The 20,070-nt window shown below is 38.3% G+C and overlaps 1 protein-coding gene and 1 non-coding gene across 3 annotated transcripts in view; both read right to left on the bottom strand.

Annotated features, from left to right (window-relative positions):
* TTC28 (tetratricopeptide repeat domain 28) overlaps nucleotides 1–20,070 on the bottom strand; it is a 581,567-nt gene that overhangs the window by 378,159 nt on the left and 183,338 nt on the right. The window lies entirely within an intron of this gene.
* TRNAN-GUU (transfer RNA asparagine (anticodon GUU)) lies at nucleotides 6,109–6,182 on the bottom strand. Its single transcript has one exon. It is a non-coding gene; the product is annotated as a tRNA-Asn (tRNA).

Below are 20,070 nucleotides of genomic sequence, written 5' to 3'. Positions count from 1 at the left end.
CTGGAATCAAGACTGCCTGGAGAGATACCTACAACCTCAGATATGCAGATGATACCAGTCTAAATGGCAGAAAGCAAAGAGGAACTTTGTCCCTTGGACAGCAAGGAGATCAAACGAGTCAATCCTAAAGGAAATCAACCTTGTTTACTGGAAGGACTGTTGCTGAAGCTAAAGCTCCAATACTCTGACCATCTGATGCGAACAGCTGGAAAAGACCCTAATACTGGGAAAGACTGAGGTCAGGAGGAGAAGGGGGCGACAGAGGATGAGATGGCTGTATAGCATCACTGACTAAATGGACATGAGTTTGAGCAAACTCTGGGAAATAGTGAAGGACAGGGAAGCCTGGAATGCTGCAGTCCACAGGGTCACAAAGAGCTGAACACAATTTAGCAACTGAACAACTTATACTGACACCAGAAGTAGCCTGGAGGCCAGCCACATGTGTTAAAATAGAATCAATTTTGAAATAGAAAAACTTATTTAAAATGCATAATTCAGGAGGAACACTTTATATTTCAAAATATCTTGTCAAAATTATTTAAAATCCTAAAGAAACATATACATTTTTTGTTGTTGCTGTTCAGTCGCTCAGTCATGTCCGACTCTTGGCGATGTTTTTAAAATTTTTCAATTAAGATTGAGGGTTAAAAAAACTAGGCAACTTCTCCCCACCATTCCCACGAGTTGTGATCTATATCACTTTATAATACTGCCAGCAGAATAAATGAAGGTGGACTATTTGCTTTGGGTTGTTCAAAAGCAAAGTACAATGACAGCCAAATGACATAAAGCCAACAGGATTTTGTGGAAAGCTGTTATATTTAAGCTTTGAGGTGATATTATGAACAATGAGGAGAAAGATAAACTACTGACTAATTCAAACTCAGAAACAATCTCTAATTCATTATGAAACCTAGAAACACTGGCAACCCACTCCAGTACTCTTGTCTGGACAATCCCATGGACAGAGGAGCCTGGTAGGCTGCAGTCCGTGGGGTCGCAAAGAGTCAGACGCGACTGAGCGACTTCACTTTCACTTTCATGCATTGGAGAAGGAAATGGCAACCCACTCCAGTGTTCTTGCCTGGAGAATCCCAGGGACGGAGGAGCCTGGTGGGCTGCCGTCTATGGGGTCGCACAGAGTCGGACACGCCTGACGCGACTTAGCAGCAGCAGCAGCAGAAACATATCAAAACTTTGATGATCTTAAATATTCTCATTTTCAACTATTTCTGTCAATCATTAATATAGTACATCATCATCTACTTTCATTTGCTATGCAGTACATCTGAATGGAACTTTAATTTCTCTTCCATGTACAATGAGTACACAAGAGAAAAAAGGCTGTACTCTGGCTCAATCTCCTGTGGCTGGAATTCACACCAGGAAATGACCTTTCAGAAACAAACACCCTGCACAGATGCAGCACAGCTCTCTAGAGAGCAGCAGTAAATCTGAAGTTGATCAGGCTGTTACTGAGGAGTGCCTGGAGGAAGGACTATTTGAAACATCTGGGATGCTAACTACAACCCTTTAAAATAATGTAAGGTGACACAGAGTGTGAGGAGAGCCCAATGTGTTATATTCTTACTTAGGAGCTGGTTCTTGTCGGACTAAGATATCGGAAGATATTGAGAAGACGGTTCTGAGTTGAAAACTGCAGCAGTTGGCCTATGGTAGGAAAAGCATTTTCACTGGAGACAAACCATCCAGAGGCCTGTGCTTCAGAGAGGTAAGAGCAATGTAGACATCAGGATGCAACAGGAACAAGTGCCTCAAAAGCCAAGGCAGTCTGTCCAAACATTTATATTAGTGGGTGGGGAAGGGAAAAATTGAAGAGAGAAGGACAGGCAGAACGGGGATATGTAAGCCAGTCGCTGAAGGAGGGAAAGTGAATATGCAATGATCTAAGAACCAAAAATGGAGCAAAATTCTGTTAATTGCCTAGTAAATTCACAACCTGTATAGTTCAATGTTCAATTTTGCATAGAAACTTCAAGAAATATTTTCCTTGGAAATAAACAAGAGTAATAAGCAATAATCAGTACAGTATTTACAACTTTTAAAAATCATTTAATCAGGTTGGACAGACTTGATCAACTTTCTTTTAATATTTTAATTGCATAATTTGTTGAATTATGGCAAATTCAATGATCTAAAACTGTAATCTAGTAAAATATCTGAGACAGGGTCTCAGAGTCTAATTCACAAGTTTAATTAAAATTGGCCTAATATGAGCACTGCCAGATGGATTGACAAGTGGCTCTGAGATCACATAGGAAAATGATAAAGGAAAATATGTCAAATGGGAGGAGAGTCTGCTACAAGCGCCAGGGTTGGTACTGCATCTGAGTTTAATTAACACATTCATTAAATGACAAGAGAAAAATAAGATAATATCAGATAAATGAAATTCCCTTGAGGTAAATAAGAGAAATTTTAAATGAAGGCACAATTATAGAAAAGTGGAGACTATTCTTTGGAGGCATGAAATAAGCAATTATAATTTTTATTAGAAACAATAATACATGGTACAGATTTAAGGGGAAAATCCATCATTTTACTGAATCAGAATTGAAACATATGTTCAATGTGACTCTAGAATGGTGAAATCACATTTGGAAATTAAAAAGAAGTTTAAATAAAGATTTGCTTATAATAGACTATAGCGACCAAAATGTAAATATAATTTGAAACTCCCTTTTATAGAAATGATAATAATGTATTGCTTTACAGTCTCCTAAATGCTTTCACATATATTATCCTGTGAAGTCCTCATAACAGCCCTCTGAGACAGGCAAGGTTCCTTATCCAATTGTGCAGATAAGAAGCCCAAGGCTCTGAATGGGTACATAATGCGCCTGTGATCATACAGCTAGGACACAGAAGAAATGCCAGCAAACCTCAATTTGCTGACTTCTGTTTCAATAGAAGAAAAGGATCACATCACTGGAAGAAAAGCTTATGCTACTGCAATTGTAAATCTTCCTTCAGTGCTTTACCAGGCACTTCAGCCTCTAACTTGGGCAAAATCCAAATAATGATGTGACTTATTAAAAGGGCCAAAATAATTTTTTAAAAATATTTAAATACCAAATGTATATGTTTTCTACACTTTACAACCTTCAAAAAAGTTTAAGAATGTTGAAGAGTTCCAACATTCAAGGTTAAAAGTTGAATTTTCCTAAACACCTACCTATCTAGGAAAGAAGATGCTCTAAAAGTTGCCTATTTTTCTTATGCAAGTACACAGAACTTGAAAAAACACACTGGAGAAGCCAATATCAATTTTTATAAAGAATATATTCTCCACCTCAGGTTCCATTAATTTCAGTGTATTAGATCACAATATTCTATGGATTGATTCTTTTTCCTCTGCCGTTTGAAAGATCTCCTCTTAGCAAAAATATTTATTGAGAGTATACTAGAGGAAAATATCATACTGGTACATACATGCAGTTTCCGAATAATTCTAAACAGTTTCAGCAGGCACTGCCCTTCCATGTATCAGTCTGAAATGATGGATCTGGAACATCATGTGGTCATTACATACTGAATACTCCTCCCACCCTCCACACCCAAAGAACTTTTACTTTACTGCAAACAAACCAGAGGAAAATTTGCCAGGCTGTAAAATGGAACTTGTGCTGTTGTTGTTGTTATCCTCCTAGAATATTCTTTTCTTATGTCCATCAATCTTACTGCTTCAATAAAACGTGACAAGTTAGAGTGAGCTCCAGAATGGCTTGGCTCAGTTTCATCCCTCCAAGGTTTTCAGTTACCCCTATCTACGCTCACGAACCATGTGGGAAAGCACAGCACATAACACTGAAACAAAAGAGATAGTAATGTGCTTTGCAAAGAGAGCTGGGAACATTTGAACCAACAGGAAGACTGTAGTGAAAGGAAAGATTTAGAACTCCTATGATAAAACTTCATTACATCCATTCGATCAACAAATATTCACTGAGCACCTTCTCTCTATATAAAGAACACATTCATAGAAAATGGCACATCCATACCACAGGCATATTATTATAACTTCCCATAAAGCAATTTTTCAAAGGAGTTTCTTTTAACGTAGTCATTTTCTCCTCAGTTTGGAAAAAATTAAGGAAAAAACATTTACTTGCACAATTCCAATGAGGACTACCTTATGTTGACATGAACCTTAGGAAAAAGAATGAAATAGCTGTGTTCTATGTTGGAAAGAAATTATAAAAAGGCAGACAACATATGGCTGACTTAGATGACTCAGGAATTTACAAGATTTAGATTCTATCTACCTACCAAAAACTGTGGTAGACGTGTTCATATAATTTTATTACCGAGGCATATGCACATGCATTTTCATTACACCAGTAAGTTACAATACCCCAAGTCAAGCTTCCTGACAGAAAAATGGCATGATATTTGATTACTAATCTACATATCAGGCCAAGCTATGGAAAACTTAGTAGCTCTGAGCCTAAAACCTGAAGCCCTCTCACTACAAAGATGCAGACAGTTGGTATGAGTCTTAACCCAGGAATTAATGTGGCTTTTAAAACATCAGCTATCTCTTGCTCTGAATGGTACTATGCCATGGTTTCTCTAAAATATGATCAACTTCCTAGAATAATCCCAATACACTAAAATACAAATCTTTTACCTTTTGTCTGACAGAAACTAAGAAAACCCAGTTTTAAACAGCACACAAGCATAATCTACCATGGAGGCAATCTCTCAAGACTTGAGCAAAGAAGAATTAAAAGGGAAAACCTTGAGAAGACAGTAATTGGGCCATTGGAGTCTATTCTAACTAATTATCCCAGAGTGGCCATTAGCTATGTAACCAAGGAGGAAAGTGTGTCAGACTTCAGTGAAGCTGTGTCTTCAGCATCTTATGGAATGCACCCTAAAGCCACTATGTAATTAACTGCCAGGAAAATGCTGAGCGAGTAGAATAAAGAAGCTATAACAAATCAACTATACTGCACAGTTCAACCGCTAATGGCAGCAGTTGAACTGCTCAGAACTTCAAAATACTCATCAGCATACATTCCCTTTTCACAGTCTCCAGAATACAGATCTTTGGTTGCGTAAAGAAGCAAAAATACATGCTTTATTTATTCTATAAATAAAATTACAGAAATTCTCAGCAATATGACTTGCTTTATCTAGCTGCCCTTCATTATGTTACAGGAACACAACTGTCAGTGATGCTCAAAGCATGGGCCACAAGGAACCTATGGGGCTTTTCCAAAAACCTAAGAACATGATATAATGAGGTCAAACAAAGGAAGAACAGACCAAAATAGGGGAGAAGGGATGAGTATTGAATTTAATGGAGGTACTCCCCATTAAGACTTTTAGTAATTCATCTATTCAACAACTACTCAAATATTTAGTACAACATGTATTCAACAAAAATTTATTGAGTACCTATGTGCCTATGTGCTTAGTCACTCAGTCATGTCTGACTCTTTGCGACCCCATGGACTGTAGCCCACCAGGCTCCTATGTCCATGGTGATTCTCCAGGCAAGAATACAGGAGTGGGTTATCAGGCCCTCCTCCAGGGGATCTTCCCAACCCAGGTCTTCTGCATTGTGCGTGGATTTTTTACCACCTGAGCCACCAAGAAAGCTCAAGAATACTGGAGCAGGTAGCCTATCCCTTCTCTAGGGGATCTTCCCAAAGCAGGAATCAAACGGGGTCTCCTGCACTGCAGGTGGATTCTTTACCAGCTAAGCTATCAGGGAAGCCCAATAATAATCTTCCCAAAGTGAAGTCGCTCAGTCGTGTCCGACTCTTTGCAACCCCATGGACCGTAGCCTACCAGGATCCTCCATCCATGGGATTTTCCAGGTAAGAGTACTGGAGTGGGTTGCCATTTCCTTCTCCAGGGGATCTTCCCAATCCAGGGATCAAACCCAGGTCTCCCACATTGCAGGCGGATTCTATACCAGCTGAGCCACCAGGGAAGCCCAAGAATACTGGAGTGGGTAGCCTATCCCTTCTCCAGCGATCTTCCCGACCCAGGAATCAAACCAGGGTCTCCTGCACTGCAGGTTGATTCTTTACCAGCTGAGATACCAGGGAAGCCTAAAATAGTAGAGAAGGGCGTCCCTGGGTGGGCTCAAATCACCAGCCTTTCGGTTAACAGCCAAACGCACTAACCGATTGTGCCACAGAGACTCGTACATGCCTATAACCAACAATAAACTCCAATTCCACTTAACCATTGAAATTTCAAGGATCAAATAAGTAGGCACAGGCTGAAACATGCCCATTTGTTTTGTTTTGATTTGGGAACACAGGAATGAAAGGAGGAAAACTGTATTTTCAGTGAGCAATGAAAGCTCATAAGGAACGTTATCTTCCAAACCTGTCAAGGCAGAATAACAAGGAACTTAGAATCTTGAACCCTACCCAACATCTACTGAAACAGACTGAGAGCAAAGTCCAGAAACATATAGTTTTTAAGACTCCTAAGCCTGGACAATTATAATGATTGGCCAGGTGTAAGAATCCCCTATTAAATACAGAATCAGAACCAAAAATTCTATGTAACTAACTGAAGCCATAATTGTTCACTGTATCACCATTTCCTTCTTTCAAACTTACTACCTGAAAAAAGAAAAAGAATATCACTGTTTTAAAATACTTTCCCATATCTACTTCTTGAAATTCTACCCACTGTTCATGACAAATTAAAATGCAAATTCTTCCAATAAGCCGTCTCTGATCCCTCAGCAGGAACTGCTCCCTCCCCTGTGTTCCACAGCACTTTACATTTCTTATATGCTGCCTGTATTACAAAATGTTGCTTATTGGTCACCCTAGCAAAAAATTAATCTCTGTGACACATGGAACCTTACCAACTGAATCTCTGTATCTATTCCAGCATCTAATTCCTTGCTCAATGCAGATGTTCCATACATATTTGTTTAACTGAATTAAACTTATAAACCAGAACAGAATTTGTCTTTTCTTTCTGTGGGGGACATTATTAAGAAACACTGATGATTCAAGACTCTTGTTGAAAACATGATGTTAAACCAGCAAATCAACAATCTAAATAAGAAAACCACCACCTCTAGGCATGGTATGTCAGCATTCTGGTTAAACCAAAGCACTGACTTACAAACAAACTGATCATGACAAAGAAATTGCTTATTTCACTTAAAATAAAATCTCAGAGTTATACTCTAAATGTAAGATTATACAGTTTCTGTTTCATTCCTTCCAAGTATTAGAAATATCCAAATAGCTTAGAATTCTATTTTCCCAAATGCAGCTCTAAATAAGACTGAGACCCAGTGTATTTTCAAGAAAAGAAGCTACAGATGATTATAAGTAAATGTCCCCAAATCCCTATTTTGGGATATTAATTTAAGATTTATAAGAAGTTAGGTAATTCGAGTTACCAATCTTATCACGAAAGGCTGATTTATTTCATATTAGGCAAGTTGGATTCTTTGGCAGCTGCTACTGGTATTTGTATAGCCCTTGTCATCACCCCAGACGACTGCTGATAGACAGGACTAATTGATTTTTGTTTTAATTGTGAAAGAAGACAGATGAAAGCTTTTGGCCAGATGACTAACTGCTCATCTTGAGTAATAAACATGCTTCTTTCTCTCCCCCCATATTAAATAACTGTTTTTAATTCACTATTAACTAATTAAGTAGGACTGCAGTAAAACAAAAAAAAAAAAAAAGAGTATAATGCAAAAGTTCAAGTATATCTCTTTGAAAAAACAGGTTTCTTTTTCTAACCTTGATACCAATTAGGAATTACTAAATACAAACATCAAGGGAAACTTAAATATTTTCCTGGTAGTTTCTCTTCTCTGCAGTTGCAATAATTCTCAAAACTACTCTTAAAAATATAGAGATTGAGAGGGAGAACATGCACATGCATGTTCTGAATTTTTTTTCTTCCTAAGCACTTGAAAGAAAACAATTTAATTCTCTTTTTATAATCACAAAACCAAGAAAGTCAACATTTTAAACAATTTTAGCTGAGATACACCTGGAAAAGAAAGTACATGTCTACTTTTGGCCCTCTTTTGGCTATATTTTATATTAACCACTATATACTCAAATCTATAATGCCACATTTTATCCAAAAACTATGTATCAAATATACGACTAAGTAAAAAAAAATTATTTACCACTAAAATGGTGTAAGTACAGAGATAACTTACTCTGCTATATAGCTGTGTGTAACCTGCAGAGGCTAGTGCTATTACTGATCAACAAACCAGATGTTCAACAGTACAAAAAAGATCTTCATGACCCAGATAATCACAATGGTGTGATCACTCACCTAGAGCCAGACATCCTGGAATGTGAAGTCAAGTGGGCCTTAGGAAGCATCACTATGAACAAAGCTATTGCAGGTGATGGAACTCCAGTTGAGCTATTTCAAATCCTGAAAGATGATGCTGTGAAAGTGCTGTACTCAATAAGCCAGCAAATTTGGAAAACTCAGCAGTGGCCACAGGACTGGAAAAGGTCAGTTTTCATTCCAATCCCAAAGAAAGGCAATGCAAAAGAATGCTCAAACTACTGCACAATTGCACTCATCTCACATGCTAGTAAAGTAATGCTCAAAATTCTCCAAGCCAGGCTTCAGCAATACGTGAACTGTGAACTTCCAGATGTTCAAGCTGGTTTTAGAAAGGGCAGAGGAACCAGAGATCAAATTACCAACATCCGCTGGATCAATGGAAAGGCAAGAGAGTTCCAGAAAAACATCCGTTTCTGCTTTATTGACTATGCCAAAGCCTTTGACTGTGTGGATCACAATAAACTGTGGAAAATTCTAAAAGAGATGGGAATACCAGACCACCTGACCTGTCTCTTGAGAAATCTGTGTGCAGGTCAGGAAGCAACAGCTGGAACTGGACATGGAACAACAGACTGGCTCCAAATAGGAAAGGGAGTACGTCAAGGCTGAATATTGTGACCCTGCTTATTTAACTTACATGCTTATTTAACTTAAGTACATCATGAGAAACGCTGGGCTGGAAGAAGCACAAGCTGGAATCAAGATTGCTGGGAGAAATATCAATAACCTCAGATAGGCAGATGACACCCCCCTTATGGCAGAAAGTGAAGAAGAACTAAAGAGCCTCTTGATGAAAGTGAAAGAGGAGAGTGAAAAAGTTGGCTTAAAGCTCAACATTCAGAAAACGAAATTCATGGCATCCGGTCCCATCACTTCATGGCAAATAGATGGGGAAACAGTGGAAACAGTGGCTGACTTTATTTTGGGGGGCTTCAAAATCACTGCAGATGGTGACTGCAACCATGAAATTAAAAGACACTTACTCCTTAGAAGGAAAGTTATGACCAACCTAGACAGCATATTAAAAAGCAGAGACATTACTTTGCCAACAGAGGTCTGTCTAGTTCAAGTTACGGTTTTTCCAGTAGTCACGTATGGATGTGAGAGTTGGATTATAAAGAAAGCTGAGCACCGAAGAATTGATGATTTTGAACTGTGGTGTTGGAGAAGACTCTTGAGAGTCCCTTGGACTGCAAGGAGATCCAATCAGTCCATCCTAAAGGAGATCAGTCCTGAGTTTTCCTTGGAAGGACTGATGTTAAAGCTGAAACTCCAATACTTTGGCTACCTGATGGGAAGAGCTGACTCATTGGAAAAGACCCAGATGCTGGGAAAGATTGAAGGCGGGAGAAGAAGGGGACGACAGAGGATGAGACGGTTGAATGGCATCACTGACTCAATGGACATGAGTTTGAGTAAACTCCGGGAGTTGGTGATGGACAGGGAGACCTGGCAGGCTGCGGTTCAAGGGGTTGCAAAGAGTCAGACACAACTGAGTGACTGAACTGAACTGAAACCAGATGTTCAGGAAAGAGCCACAACATTCCTGGTTTACCCAACAAATCAGTCTATAAAGATGCTCTATGGCCTTAAATTGTGCTCCCATGTATTTTCAAAGCATTTTTTTTTTTTTTTTACTTTCTTCCTTCCTTTTGTCCTGCATCCACTAACTACAAAAAAGGAATTGGCACATCCTATCCTGTTCCATTCTTACACACAACATCCAAAAGCATGCTCAATCTATGTCGTCTTTCAAAATTAAACACATAAAATTTCAACACTAGAAAACTAATTTGTCTCAATCTAGGAAAATGTAAGTAATAGAGTGAGATCTTCAAAAAGAATTGTTCTGATTCTACTTTACATGGTAATTTTCTGACTCTTTGAAGAAAGTTACAAATAAGCACAATATCAAAAGAAAAGAGGGCAATCTTCCCCTCCAAAAAGACCCGCATTGTATTTCTCTGTTGACTAATGAGGTTGGAATGTTTTTCCATATATACTAGCAGTAATTATTAATTTATGGCTGATTATCTGCATAAAAAATAACACACAAGAAATGATGCAATTATATAATTCTTTAAGGCATTTATCAAAATGCCTATAGTTGCTATTTTAAATCACGAAGAATTACAAAAATGCCTAGTCAAGGGGAAAAAAAGCAAGATACGTTGTCTAATATAAGTTTTAAACATTTGACATGGATGTTATGGTCTTCAGTTTTATTTCTCTTTAAAATTTTAAATGACTATTTTTAAGAGGAAAGGAGTAAATGAAGTATCTCTGTTAAGTCAACAAAGCCATTAATGTTATACTCAACACTGTAAAAGTAATAATACAATGCTCCAAAACATGAAAAGCAGGCTCTCTAGCTCACTTTATACTTGAATGATGTCCCTGCTAAATGATTCTGATGAGCAATAACGGGTTCTATATATAAATGGGCAAATGTATGGATGGATTTCAGAGGTTAGTGGTCAAAAGCTTTTTTTTTTTTGAATCATGCTTCCCTAGTAGCTCAGCTGGTAAAGAATCCACCTGCAATGCAGGAGACCCCAGTTTGATTCCTGGGTCGGGAAGTTCCCCTGGAGAAGGGATAGGCTTTCCACTCTATTTATTCTTGGGATTCCCTGGTGGCTCAGATGGGAAAGAATCTGCCTGTAATGTGGGAGACCTGGCTTTGATCCCTGGGTTGGGAAGATCCCCTGGAGGGCCTGACAACCCACTCCAGTATTCTTGCTCAGAGAATCCCCATGGACAGAGGAGCCTGGAGGGCTGCAGTCCAGGGGGTCACAGAGTCAGACACGACTGAGTGACTAACACAGCACAGCACAATGGACCCCACAAACGATGATCCCATCTTTTCACTTGTGATTTAAAACCTTGACTATATCTAAGTTCTATGTAGTCTGCACCTTTTGCCATTCAATAATATTACATAAGTTTAATTTTATTCAGGCCTCAGTAAGAAGCTTAAAAGCATTTTGAAATCCAGAAGAGAAAGCCCTTATTCCCTAAACACTAAAAGTCTAATTTTTATTTTTAAAATCAATTATATGTATTTTTAAATATATTGATAACATTGTCAATAATTCCTATCAATGGATAATACAAATTGCCATTTTCTTATTTCCAGTCACCTACCTCTTCACTCAAAATACTGACCGCAGAGTTCAGTATTTTTCATGAAGAAATACAGAGATTACAAACCATGTATCTGATAAGAAAAAGATTCTAGATTAATAGTCAAGAACTTAAAAACCACTACATGTCCCTGACGTTTCTAAAGATCTCTGGATCACTCTAATTCCTCCAATTTGCAAAAGATACTACAGCATATCGCTTCCTCCACAAAATTCAATAAAACATGACTGAAAATTTTAGGTGATCCCTTTCAGACTCTTGATTCTACAAATAATGAACTCAAGTAATTTACGATGCCATGAAAATAAGTCCTGCCATGCAAATTAACTCTAAAGTCCATTAAGTTACATCATTATAGTAGCTACATTAACCTTATCTGTGTGTACAAAACAAGAATAGTACTGTCCAACCAAGATGTCCATCAACAGATAAATGGATAAAGCAGCTGTGATACATATATACAATGGAATATTACTCAGCTGTAAAAAGGAAAAAATTTGAGTCAGCTGAACTGAAGTGGATGAACCGAGAGCCTGTTATACTGAGTGAAGTAAGTCAGAAAGAGAAAAACAAATATCATATATTAATGCACATATATGGAATCTAGGGAAATGGTACTGATGAACCTATCTGCAGGACAGGAAGAGAGATACAGACGTAGAGAACGGACTTGTGGACACAGCAGGGGAAGGAGAGGGTGGGACCAATTGAGAGAGTAGCACTGAAATATATACATGACCACATATAAAACAGATAGCTAGTGAGAAGATGCTGTAAAACGAAGGGAATTCAGCCCAATGCTGTGTGACAACCTAGAGGGGTTGCGGGGGAGGTTGGGAGGGAGGCTCAGGAAGGAGGGGATATGTGATACTTATGGCTGATTCACACTGTTGTACAGCAGAAACCAACACAACATTGCAAAACAATTATCCTTCAATTAAAAATAAATTAAGAAACAAACACAATACAGTAAAGCAATTATCTTCCAATTAAAAATAAACTTAATTTTAAAAATTAAAAATTTTAAATTTTAAAAAATAGTGCTTCCAAGGGCTGATGATGGCCACTATACAGCACATAGACCGTCATGATAAAGAGAAGGATGGTGGTGGAGAAGGATGGTGCATAGCAGGGAAAAGTCAGTTTACACTAGCAGTAACCCAAATGTGGGTATATTTACCAAACGGTTGAATACAAGGTCGCTGGGTAGACAGCTGTACTCACTCATTAGCTAAGCAACTCACAGGTGGCACACGGGCAGTGTGTGCTTTATCAAGATCACAAATTTCTATGTCACTCTTTGGGATCTCTAGAACAATTTAACTCTTGAAATTACATCTGGAAATGACAGGTGCTTTGGCATACTTAACTTATGTATAAGTAACCCTATGACATAACTTGAAAAAGATACCTAATAACTACACATAAAAAGATGCAATAAAAGATGGTCCTTTCACAAGGAAATTAGGCTCTGAATAATTATTTGCACCACATACATTCCCACAATAAACAAATAAATAAAAAAATAAATGTGTCTTGCTGTTAAACATCTTCCTGCCTTTGCCTATGGTGATGGCCTGCCCAAAATGAAACCTTCTCACCTCCCTCAAGTGTGCGAAACCATCTCTATTTCCCTCACACTCCTTTCTTAGCCAATCCATGATCCATAGTACACACTTCCATCAGAATACTCAGAACACTGTACTATAACTGAATATTAACATATGCCTCTCAACTATACTCTGGTAAATATAGTGCCATTTCTAGGCTGTTTTGAATATTATCTCTTTATCCAGGCCACAGTACAAGTCTGATAACAATTTCCTTTTAATATAGTCCCAGGTAAAAGCATCTCATACCTAATTCTGTGTTTGTGTCTTAGCTGTTTCTAGTAAAGTTCTTTCTTACCACTTGGCTTTGAGAGGAGGTGATTTCTCACCTCTGGGCTTTACCATAGCAAACTACAACCACATTTAGTCAAACATTTAGATCTTTGCTAATTTCCAGTTAGCTCCTATCCATATGTTCCCCTTTCACAAACCTCCTGGATTAAATCAGTAAGGAATGGCTGCTGGCAGCTGTATGCCGTTCAATTTTGCTACCACTAAAGCATGTGAATATTTCATTGTTTAGGCGTTGCAGAGACTCTCAGCAAACATTTACTCTGGGTTCTTGGATTAGAAGAACATTTGTGGTAGGCAAAAGGTAAATAATAAACCACAATGCTACTCAACCAGTGACCTAAAAACCTTTTGACATCTGACTCTATTGCTTACTAAATTACTGTGCATATAAACAAAGATTCAACCCTGTGTTTCTATTACCAATTATATTTCTAAAACATACTTCTCCAGTTTTTTAGTTTATATAAAACAGTTATTTAGTTTATATAAAATAGGCTATAAAGTAAGGCACAATAGTTCAGTGACTTGTAAGCTAACATAAAAAGTATCAGAATATGAATTCATCTATAAGTGACTACATACAGCTGGATGTGTCATAATATAAGCTGTCAGATCTCTGGTTTCCTCCAATATAAGTCTATATGTAAGTTTCAACTCTAATGAAGCAATATCCATGAATCTTCAGTCTGTGTGTCAGAAATGAAAACAAATTCAATATATTCAAAGGCACTTGCTGAATGCCTTGGACAGTTAAGCACTATGCTGGGCACATGACAGAAAATGAGTAAGAGCCATCAGTGCTCTTTAGGAGGTGTAAATCTAGTGAGAGAGACAGATATAAATAAGCAATAAGCAATGAAGAATTAGCTCACTGAAGATATGATCAAAGACAGCTCATCAGTTCCTTCCTGATATGTTGTATGGCTGATACACTGTGTGTAACAAACACATGTTAAACAAAATGTTCTAATCAATCAATTCCCTGATCAACTGATCAAATAGCAAAAATTGCTCTAATAAGGGTTAACCAGTGAAAGTGGGGTCTCGGGGAGCCTCATGGAGAGAAAGGCTTGAAGAAAGTTTTGAAGAACAAGTTCCATTTGGGCAAGCTGGGATGCGACAGAGTAAGGGAAACTTCCTCACTGAGACAACAGAGCATAACGCTATCTCCTCGGTCTCACTTCCCCCCGGGGTCTGTTCGTGTCGATAGTGGCAGTCACCATCTCACTGGTGCCAAGAGATATGTTGCTGCTGCTGCTGCTGCTAAGTCACTTCAGTCGTGTCCGACTCTGTGCGACCCCATAGATGGCAGCCCACCAGGCTCCGCCATCCCTAGGATTCTCCAGGCAAGGACACTGGAGTGGGTTGCCGTTTCCTTCTCCAGTGCACAAAAGGGAAAAGTGAAAGTGAAGTCGCTCAGTCGTGTCCGACTCTTAGCGACCCCATGGACTGCAGCCTACCAGGCTCCTCCGTCCATGGGATTGTCCAGGCAAGAGTACTGGAGTGGGGTGCCATTGCCTTCTCCAGAGATATGTTGCATTCCCCATCAAACTTCAACAGGCACTTGGTAAACAACGGTTCAACAAAAGACCCAACTAGTGGAAGCAGAGGAAAACAATAACAAAATCTTCCTTTTGTCTCTTCAGTTACAGCTAATGACATTCTCAAAAAGACTCAAGATGCCAAGGTTAAAAAAACTAAGCACAGAATATCATTAATTAATTATTTAACTAATTCAATTAAATTGACTGACTCACACAGTCAACATTCTAAATCTACCTTCACATAGTTAGGTGGTTTGCCCCAGGAGTTGTATCAGGTCATTCTAATTCCTAAACTGGCTACATTCTAACCCCAAAGCGTCTCTACAGCTTCCCAAGTTTCTAAGTTTCTTTTTTTCTACATCCTAAGGCTGCTTTGATGTAAACGGATCACTTGGGGATGCACCACACAGGAGCCAACCAGAGCACTCTGACAAGGTTTAGGGCACACGCTCACTGTTGAGAGTCCTGTTCTATGCTATCTGGTAAGACTAAGGTGAACAGACTCAATGACTCTCCTTGACTTCCCCTTAATCAAGCTCAGGAATGGCCTTTCATCCCATCAGAGCTTCAAAAGAATGACAGCACTCCATCAAAAAAGGTAATCAAACAATTGAGTGATTCACATCCTCATTCATGACTTAAAGATAGACTACTACGGTTCACATTGTTGTAGGCAGCATCACACTTAGCGACTCTTTTCCTACCACCTCAAACTTATGGCCCTTAAAAAGTCAGGAAGGGAAAATGTTTTCCCAATTGTGAAACTGACCAAGGGAACTACACCCTCTTATCTAACTTTGTATTGTTAAAATTTTTAGTCCTTTAATAACAGAGTGAAACCCTCATAATGTTTTTCAGGAAAAACAGTAGGGAAATGTTTTAAGTGCTGTAAAAAATTTAATGTGAGAAAAATAGCTTGGCACTTAGCAATATGTTCATATCTCCAGGGAAATGTTAAATCCAGGAACCTGATAAGGAGACTTTACTACGTCACATTTTAATAACATTTTATAATAACTTACAAGATAAGTTTTTGTTTTTACATTCCTGCTGCTACCAGTATTCTTTTCTCACTTTTCTCTATCCCTATAATCTTCTCATTTTATTTCCTTCTCTTGACTTCTTCTATTTCTTTCTAATTAATTTCAGCCATAAGAAAAGAATATTTCCATACTGACTATGTATATGAATTTTTATAGCTAATCCAAAATAAAGGTATGTTAATAAAGCAGTTCCCAACACATATATTTTCATGTTATTTTAAAAAGAGTCCATATTTAGGAAATAACTGATTGAATAAAGGTAAGAAGTCTCTCTTCTCCCCTTCATTCTTTCTTTTCTAATTACAGGACTTCTCAGAACCTTCACAATATGCCAAAGGAGATAGTGTGGGTATTATCCTGCTGCTGCTGCTAAGTCACTTCAGTCGTGTCCCACTCTGTGCGACCCCAGAGATGACAGCCCACCAGGCTCCCCTGTCCCTGGGATTCTCCACGAAAGAATACTGGAGTGGGTTGCCATTTCCTTCTCCAATGCATGAAAGTGAAAAGTGAAAGTGAAGTCGCTCAGTTGTGTCCGACTCTTAGCGACCCCATGGACTGCAGCCTACCAGGCTCCTCTGTCCATGGGATTTTCCAGGCAAGAGTACTACAGTGGGGTGCCATTACCTTCTCCAAGTGTGGGTATACCTCTTCTAAATTTATTTAACCACAGAATGTTCTCCTCTTCAGTGAATCCAGTGGAGTGCACTTTAAGAACTGTTTTCCGAAATTTAAAAAAAAGGGAAAAACTTAATATAGGCATAATACATTCAAAAGGTATATGTATACTAATTTTTTTTTAAAAAAAGAGGACATTATGCCATAAGGTCAAAAGCTGAGGGGGGAGGACTGAGATAGCACTCATTTTATTAAGAATCCAACTGCAAAAACCAATCTACTTAGTGGTGAATATGTACAAAATGCATTAATCTTCCAGAAGTATTTAAGAGGAAATCAAGCTATGAACAACAATATGACAACATGAGAGTAATAAATGAAACACAAATGGGGAACTCCTTTAAAATTAATTTAGTTACCTTTAAGTCACTTTAATAAAAATGAAAGGGTAAGTGGTAAGAAAGTCTCTACTACAGAAAATACATGGTGGTTATTAACCTAGACAACTTCCACACATAGTTCAATGCTTAGCTAATATCACCGTCTCTCCCTTCTTCCTCCTGCTTTTCAGTGTTCCCACAGCACTCTACATATGGTACTACTGTTATCATATTGTATTGAAATAATTTATTTTCTCATCTAACTTCCTGTCTAGACCATAAGCTCCTTGAGAATGGGGATTATATTATATCTGAATCTAACACTTCATAAATTAATAGAGTGCTTATAGTTAGTAAATTAATTGATTCTCTTAAATTCAACAATTACTACCTTACCTAGCAAGCATTCATAAGAATTAACTGAATATCTGAAATTTTGGAATAATGGTAAGTATTAAATATTAAGTATTACTCATTTTTCCTCCTCATGACATAAAGAGCCAGCATGTGGTACATACTAGGCCCTCAATAAGTGCATACTGAAATAATTATTCAATCAACTGACCCCAAGTTTTGACTACAATTTAGGCCTTAGTGGAGGGGACAGGATACCTAAAAGCTGCTGTACTTAAGCCTAACTTCTGACTGCTGCTGAGTATTGCACATGGCGGCAGGAGAGACAGAAATTTCAGCACTAAGGCACCATTCTCAGCTCACTGCAGCCAAAAGAAATTCCTTTAAGAGGTAAAGAAACAGTTGCTAATTGAAAAGCTCAGAATTTTATAAAGCCACCCCAATAGCTCTGAAGACTGAAATCACTTTTTTTGCAGACAATCACAGCCTAACAAGGAGTTAACTTGCTATACTGAGCACCTTTGTCACCTACGCAGACATATGTCTATCATTTCTTTTTCAATATTCTTTCCAATTCATTATATTCTAGTATAAACCCATTCTTCCCACTCCAGTTTTCTCTGTCTTCAGTTCAGTTGCTCAATCGTGTCCGACTCTTTGCGACCCCATGAATCGCAGCACATCAGGCCTCCCTGTCCATCACTAACTCCCTAAGTCCACCCAAACTCATGTCCATTGAGTCAATGATGCCATACAACCATCTCATCCTCTGTCTTCCCCTTCTCCTCCTGCCCTCAATCTTTCCCAGCATCAGGGTCTTTTCCAATGAGTCAGCTCTTCACATCAGGTGGCCAAAGTATTGGAGTTTCAGCTTCAACATCAGTCCTTCCAGTGAACACCCAGGACTGATCCCCTTTAGGATGGACCGGTTGGATCTCCTTGCAGTCCAAGGGACTCTCAAGAGTCTTCTCCAACAACACAGTTTGAAAGCATCAATTCTTCAGCACTCAGCTTTCTTTATAGTCCAACTCTCATATCCATACATGACCACTGGTCATGTCTCTGCTTTTCAATATGCTGTCTAGGTTGGTCATAACTTTCCTTCCAAGGAGTAAGCGTCTTTTAATTTCATGGTTGCAGTCACCATCTGCAGTGATTTTGGAGCCCAGAAAAATAAAGTCAGCCCCTGTTTCCACTGTTTCCCTATCTATCTGCCATGAAGTGATGGGACTGGATGCCATGATCTTCGTTTTCTGAATGTTGAGCTTTAAGCCAACTTTTTCACTCTCCTCTTTCACTTTCATCAAGAGGCTCTTTAGTTCTTCTTCACTTTCTGCCATAAGGGTGGTGTCATCTGCATATCTGAGGTTATTGATATTTCTCCCAGCAATCTTGATTCCAGCTTGTGCTTTCTCTCTTAACTACATATAAGTTATCTTTCCCAGATGGTATAATTAAATACTTTAAAAAGTAATCAGAATTCTGTCTTCACAAAAATGCCCAGAGATATAGCATTCCTTTTAAGCTACAGCAATTACCCATCAGCCTACCCATCAGCCTAAAGGCCACCTAAACCTTAAAATCTTCAGGGAATAGCATGACAGGAGAATGCACCAAATATGAGTCAAAGACTCTCTTCACCTTCCAGACTATGATTTTCAAAGTTTATTCTCCTAGTAGAACTGTATTATTCTTTCACAATTTACTTAGGATGGATATATAAGTTCTTTCTGACAAGAGCTCTGGAATACATTTTTTTTTTTAAGTAAAGACTGCTTAACAGAAATTCAAACAGAAATGTGAATTAAAGGGGTAATTTCAGATGTAGTGAAAAGCTGTAATGTCCATTCAAATTAATGAAGGCACACAGCATTAATCTCCTAAAAAGATTCAAATACTATGAGTAGAGCAATTCTATTTCTTCGTAGGAAAAAATTAAGATGATTTCCCTTACAGAAATTGCCATAATTACAAGTAATTATCTTGTACTCTCTAAATTTACCACTATAGCACATTCTGCAAATATCATTCCCTTCAAATACTCTATTTGGAAATACAGGAGAGATTGTTTTATGAATTGTGCTACAGACCTCAAACTGATCGTTTAACAGTTCTACATAATATGTGTAGTAAAGAGATGACATTCTGAAGTTGGAAAGACTTGGAATTCCAAATTTATGATATTCCTATCATCAGGTAACTTATACTACCCAAAGGATTACAAACAAAATGAGAATGGCAAACGTTCAAAGATAAACTTGAGTCAAATGCGGACTTATGCATGAAACAAAGAGGAGAATTCTTCTGATATACATAGGGCAATCGTGAAAAACATGTAAACAGTTGCTGCAGTATTTATAAAAATCCTTGCAGGCCCAAATAAAATCCCATCATTTACAGCCTACTCAGTTGTTCATTTCCCTTTAATAAGAAAGGGTGAGAAAAAGCAGTTACTCATTGAGCATTAGGAAGAGAAGAAGCATGTGAAAACCTAGTTCCCCATCTTTGGGGCCAATTAGTGTCTGGATCTTAGCTGGCATTTGAAATCTATTCTCCAGCCAAACTGGGATGCCTTACCATGTTGTAAAAACATGCTCAGAGCTTGCCTCTCCCTTCATTCTTCTTGTTGCCTGGAATGGTCTCCTCATCTTCCTCTGTCAAGCCCACCAAGTCTAATTGAAACATCACCCCACCATGCAAACTCTCCGATTGACTAATTCCTACCCCGAACTTCAAACCCTTC

Source organism: Giraffa tippelskirchi, chromosome 11 (assembly GCF_054371585.1).
Source record: "Giraffa tippelskirchi isolate mGirTip1 chromosome 11, T2T-mGirTip1v1.2.pri, whole genome shotgun sequence".
Classification (NCBI taxonomy): Eukaryota; Metazoa; Chordata; class Mammalia; order Artiodactyla; family Giraffidae; genus Giraffa; species Giraffa tippelskirchi.
The sequence above is the reverse complement of the archived record's forward strand: the minus strand, read 5'-3'. Positions and strand labels throughout refer to the sequence as shown.